Source organism: Giraffa tippelskirchi, chromosome 9 (assembly GCF_054371585.1).
Source record: "Giraffa tippelskirchi isolate mGirTip1 chromosome 9, T2T-mGirTip1v1.2.pri, whole genome shotgun sequence".
Lineage (NCBI taxonomy): Eukaryota > Metazoa > Chordata > Mammalia > Artiodactyla > Giraffidae > Giraffa > Giraffa tippelskirchi.
In genome coordinates, this window is record NC_137283.1 from 56,364,985 (window position 1) to 56,370,984 (window position 6,000).

The following is a 6,000-nucleotide window of genomic DNA, read 5'->3' on the forward strand; positions in this document are numbered from 1 at the left end:
CCCCTGGGCTCCCAGAGGGCCCCGCCCCTCTGCTCAGAAACACCCGAGGCTGCTCACCCATCACCCTCAGAGCAGGACTTAAGGTCCTCCCTGTCTGGTCCAGGGCGTGAGGCCAGCCTCACGTCCCGCCTCCCCTTCAATTCATCCAAGAAGAACCAGTGTTCTCCTGCCCACCCCTCAACCTTCACATTACAGAGAAAGTATCACCCCCTCCAGGAAGCCCTCCCTGACCACTCCCAAACTCCCTGCTCCCAGGGAGAGGCTCCCTGCTCTCCCCTAGGACCGCCCTGACTGAAGCATTTCAGAACTACCTACATGGGTCCCTGGGGCTCTCAGGATGGCTACAGGAGGGACCACAGGCCGGCCCACACCAGAGGCTATCATGAGTGCTATGCATGAGGAGGGGACTCAAGGTCCCTCATATAAAGGAACCCCGAGTCCAGCCAGCTTCTCCCGGCTGCTCCCACACAGTCCCCACCCTGAGTTCCCAACCTTCCCGGAGGCAGTCTGCAACCCCACTCCCAGCAGCCAGGGGTCCCTGAAAATCCCAATCAGATCGGCCCACTCTCATCTGATTTCTCATCACACCCAGGGTAAAACTGAAAGCCCTCCTGCATCCCCAGATCTGACCACCCCCGTGCTCACGGGGGTCCTTCCTCTAGCTGCTCCAGGTTATTTGTACCTGCTGTGCCCCCGTTCTGAACACCACTGGCCTCCTCTGACATCCCACCTACAGCAGCCCCACCCCCACTGCAGTCCCCGGCCAGCTTCACCTGCTTTGCAGCCCAGGTGCACCCGGCCGGCTTGGGACTTCACAGTGAGCATCCGTCTGTCTCCCCGAGATAGCGAGCTCTCTGCGGGGCAGAGGAGCTGGTCCTGGCACTGCTTTCTCCAAGGACAGCGACCAGCACCCACTGGGTATCACTTCCTTCCTCCTTCCAACAACCCTAAGAGATGGGTTATGACACCCTTTGACAGAGGGGGTCCTGTCACGAAGGAAGCATGGCCTGCGAGCAGCAGAGGTGGGATCTGAGCCTCGCAGGTCGCCAAGGTGAGGACTTCCCTGCGTCCAGCAGGCCCCTGTGGTCTGGACCTGTCACTAAGCTCCGGCCCGGCTGGCAGGCGGACTGCGGAAGCAGGCTGAGGATGGGGCGCTAAGCGCCATGGTGCCCACCCCAGGAAGAGTCAGCAGTCAAATCTGGAGAAGGAAACACCCACAGGAAAAGAGGAAGAGAAAAGGGGGGCATTTTTTCTTTTGTCCAATTGCCAAACTTTGCAAAACGTGACTTTGCTCACATCTAATTTTAATCACAGTGGAAACCTTTGTACCCCATGCCAGGAAGAAGTCAGTCTGTTCAGTAAAGCAAGGAACTTAGAAACCATCCCTAAACACTGCACTTAAAACTCACGAATGAACACTCACCCACCAACTGCTCAGCTGCGTCTGACTCTAATGTAATGCTTAAACAGGGAATTCAGTGGTATAGCTCAAAATCCAGAAACTATAAGGCACGCAGTGGGAGTGTCACCTGATCTTACATCCTGTCCCCCACCTGCACACACCCACCAGGTACACCACAGGTAACCACTGCAACTCACCCCAGGGCTTCCTCCCAGCGTTTGCCTACGAGCATATAAGCAAATGCGGATTTACAGCTCTTACTTGACACAAAGTGAAGTCGCTCAGTCGTGTCCGACTCTTTGCGACACCATGGACTCTAGCCTACCAGGCTTCTCTGTCCATGGGATTCTCCAGGCAAGAATACTGGAGTGGGTTGCCATTTCTTTCTTCAAGGGATCTTCCCAACCCAGGGATCAAACCGGAGTCTCCCGCATTGCAGGCAGATGCTTTATACCCTGGGCCACCATGGAAGCCTACTTGACACAAGACACACTGTATTTTACACACTGTTCAGCACCTTCTTCTCTTCTGTCAACGGATCTCGAAGATCAGAGCCTCCTTTTCACAGTTGCATAGTATTCCGTTGGAAGGTTGCACCAACACCTATTTCACTAGCATGTGTCACCCTGGATCTCAAAGGTCTGTCGATGGCCCTGTCTCCTCACCTACCCTGTAGCTTCTCAAGGGGGAGACCTGCCCTCAGGCACAGGCCCTGACAGGGCCTCCCCGCTCCTGCCAGCACCCTCATGGTGGGGGCACACAGCCTCCAGATGGCACCGCCAGGGAGGCTGCCTTAGAATGGCAATTAGAGCTCGTGGCTCCCTGGATAAACACTTCCCCGCAGCTTCCCAACTCCCTGCCCCTCCTCCCTCCCCTACCAGCTCCAGCCTCCTCCTTGTCAGTCCCTCATCCCTTGAACACACCATGCTGGGGCCCCACCAAAGGCCATTTGCACCAGCTGCGCCCTCAGCCTGCACGCTCCCATCTCAGTTCAGAGATCCGCTTCTCAGAGGACCCTGTCCTCCCACTGGGGTTGGGCTGCCCTGTTGGCCTCAGCGCCTTTATAGCAACTACACCCGTCTGAAGTCAACCTAATTCAATTCTTTGTTGTCTAAGTTCACCCCACCTGGTAGTCTGGAACTACATCCCAGGGACAGCCCTTCAGTTGGGGTGGGGGTGGGGGGCAGGTGGTGAGAGGTGGGACATGAGGGTTCAAGAAGCCAGAGAGGGGATACATCCACCCACCTCCTGAGCAGCGGGCCCCAGGCTCTCCTCCCCAACACCCCATTTCAGGACCGTGAGCCCTGGAAAGCCATCAGACAGAACCCGCTTTACAGAAGAGAAGCCACAGGGTCACGGAAGGGTGGAACAGGCCCTTGGCACCCTCCTCCGTAGCAGAAATGAAAACCTCGGAAGGTGCAGGGCCGGGGCCGGGGGCTGAGTCCACCCCCAAGTCCTGCGTGCCGCCCACAGGGCCGGTCCTCAGTCAGTCAGTCAGCAAACTTGCAGGAGGCCACCCATCACAGGCACACTAGACTAGCATGGGTTCGGCCGCATCCATGCGGCAGAAAGAGAGCAGAGAGGCTCAGTAACCAGGCCTTGACGCGGCCACTGCCCCGCCCCACGCCACCCAGGGAGAGGCCGCCAAGGAGCGGGAGCTGGGAGCCTGTCCCCGGGCCTGAGCCCCACCCTGCAGAGCGTGTCCTCCTCCTCCAAGGCCGGCCAGGGGTGGGGAAGGAAAAAAAGTGTTCCCCACCACAGCCCCCCAGTGCAGGGCAGACACAGAATTTTGATGCCCAACAGGACACACCGAGGTCCTTCGGAGGCTCTGCAGCCTTGGGGAACTCGGGGTCTTCAGCCTGGCAGTCCCGGGGTCACAGTGACTGCAAGGCCACAGCGACTGCAAGGCCACAGCAGGAAGAGTGTCCACCGGCCCAGGCCCACTTGGGGTGGGCTCTGCTGCTGCAAGAACACCCCAGTTTATACAGCAGGTCTGGGGAAGCTGCAAATGTGAAAGCAGCCAGCTGGGGACTACGGCCAAGTGGGCCCTGGCCCCCACCCCAGGGCAGCAGGCAAGTCGAACTACCCAAGGGCACCAACCACGCGGCGACGTGGGTCCTGAGCCTCTCGAATCCTGTGATTTCTCAGAAGACGGAAATTCGGACTTGTCTGTGAAGCTCACCAATCTGTAAATGCTGACAGCTAATTAAATTTTTAAAAATAATACTAACGTGGTGAGAGCCAAACCAAACAGGCAGGGCCAGCCTCGGTGGGGGCTGGCAAGTCCGTGCCTCCCGAGTAAGAGCCTCTGACTCCATCCACGCCCTGCCCACTGCCCTTCCCAAGGCTCTGGACCCGGTAGCGGGGGGCGGTGGGCGGCAGTCGATCCAGCAGTAGTTCCCAGGCCCTCCCTTCCTCCTGGGGGGGCAGGGAGGACGGGGATCTTCACCCCTGTTTGCATGTGGGGACGGAGACACTCAGAGTCCCAATCACTCAGCCACAGACTAGGGCCAGGCCCAGGCACCAACTGGCTCCAGGAGGACCCTGCAGTGGCACCTTGGTCCAAAGGGCTCGGGGTGACGGCCAGCACCCAAACGTTCTTTCTGTTTTTCCATTTCTGGCCGGTCACGGCGACACCTGCTGGCTCAGGCCAGCTCTGGACCAGCCCGAGTGGTGGGCACACACTGAGGTGGGAATGAGAGGCTGTGACCGCAAAGAGCGAGAGGGCACCCCTGCCTGGAGAGTGGGCAGGAGGAGAGGATACAGGGAGGGGGCGTGGGGCGGTGAAGAGGAGGGGGAGGTTGGCAGGGTCAGCCACCCCAGCCTGTGCTCCCGAGAGCCACCCAGGCTCCCCCACAAGGGACAAAGCCTCCGGGGGCCTGTCTGGGCCCCCACCGGGGTCAGGAGGGCATGAAGCGGGGTGCCCACGAGGGTGGGTGGGGCCGGGTCCGCCGACAAGGAAGCTGTTGGCCTGTGCAGGCATTCATGTTGTATGTGTGGGAGGGGGGTCTGCTCACCACCACAGGTATGCGTGTGACACACGGGAGAGGCATGTGGGACAGACACACGTGTGTGGCACGCCCGCGTGCACGGCGGCGAGGCACGCGAGCTTCACAGACAGCGGGGTGGAGGCGGGCTTGCGTGTCCGGGCCGCCCGTGCGCAAGGCACGTGTGGGTGAAGCCTGCGTGCGCACAAGAGACGTGAGAGAGCCGAGTGTGAGGGGCCGGGCGTGCGCAGGAGCAGGGGGTCCGGGGTGGGCGTGCGCGGGAGCAGGGGACTGGGGCCGCCCGCGGTGGGGGGACGCACGGGGGAGGAAAGCGGTGCCGACCGACCAGGGCCCGGTTCCCTCTGGGGACCGGGACCGGGGGCGGGACTAGGCGGGCCGCGCGGCTGAGGGGCAGCCGGGGGATCCGGGGGCGCGGGCCGGGGTCCGCGTGCACTCACCGCGCTCCGCTCCGCTCGCCCGGCCGCCGGCGCGTCCGCCCGTCCGTCTGTCCAGCCGTCGGCGCGTCGAGAGCTCGGGGAGCCCGACGGTGGCGCGGGGCGGGCCGGGGGGCGGGGCGGGGGGCGGGCCGAGCGGGCGCCTGGCCCCGGGGCCGCCCTGCCCCCTCCGCCTCCGGGGCGGGGTCTCGGCCGCGGCCGGGGAGGGGGCCGAGCGCGCGCCGCCGCTCCCCGCCCCGCCGCGCTCCCGGGGCCGGACGTGGCCGCGCCGCGCGTGCGCCTCGAGCCCCGAGCGCCCTGGGCGCGCCCCCTCGCCAACCCGTCTTGGCGCGGAGTCCCCGCCCTGGCCCTGCTGCGCTCAGGGTACTTTGGCCTGGCCGCCTCGGCCAGCTGGGCCTCAGTGTCCCCGCCGGGAAGATGGGCCGGCCTCTCCGAACACTCGCTACCAGTCCGGGGAGGGCTCCCACACCACCCCTGGCCTGCTGGCACCGGGTCCCAGCCCCCAACCCAGGTTTGTCCTTTTCCCCAGCCCACACGGCTGCCTGTGGCCACTGTGTGACCTCAGCCAAGACCCTTGGCCTCTCTGAGCCAGGCTCCTCATCTCTTGAGCAGTCATATTCTGGGCTGCTGGTGGGGAGCCACGGAGAATCCAATATTATGCCCTTCTGGCTGGGTGTGACAGGCAGTGAATACTCCAAGCTGTCAGCTCAGAAGGTTAAGTGCCCTGACTCCGACCCCCACAGCCGAGGCGGGGGGCATCGTCCGGCCCGCACTCACTGGGTTTGGCAGCCTTGGAGCCTGGTGAGAGGACCTACAGGGACAGGCTGCCTTCCCGAGACCTCCCAGGCCCTGTCTCCTGGCCAAGGGCTCAGAACCCCGTCCCAAAGCCCATGTAAGCAAAACCGGCCACTGCCAGACCAGGGCAGCCGGGTGAAAGGGGGAACTGGCCCCCAAACCTCTGGGCCCTGGAGGCCTAGACTCGGGCACAGGGACCCACTCCCCAGTCCCTTCCCCACCACCAACTTAGGGCCCCAGCGAGAGTCAGGATCCCAGAACTCTGTCCTTCCATCGCTGTCTCTCTTTTCACTGTAAAATTTACAGAGCGTGAAATTCACCATGGCAAGTACCATTCAGTGGCGTCCGGACAGTCACAGCT

General features: G+C 62.5%; 1 protein-coding gene across 2 annotated transcripts in view; it reads right to left on the reverse strand.

Annotated features, from left to right (window-relative positions):
- FBLN2 (fibulin 2) overlaps positions 1 to 4,959 on the reverse strand; it is a 66,514-nt gene extending 61,555 nt beyond the window's left edge. For both annotated transcript variants that reach the window (XM_081526480.1, XM_081526478.1), the window contains exon 1: positions 4,848 to 4,959. The gene's annotated coding sequence lies outside the window, so the exon portion shown is untranslated. The remainder of the gene's footprint in view (positions 1 to 4,847) is intronic.
- Between the last annotated feature and the right edge of the window lie 1,041 nt (positions 4,960 to 6,000).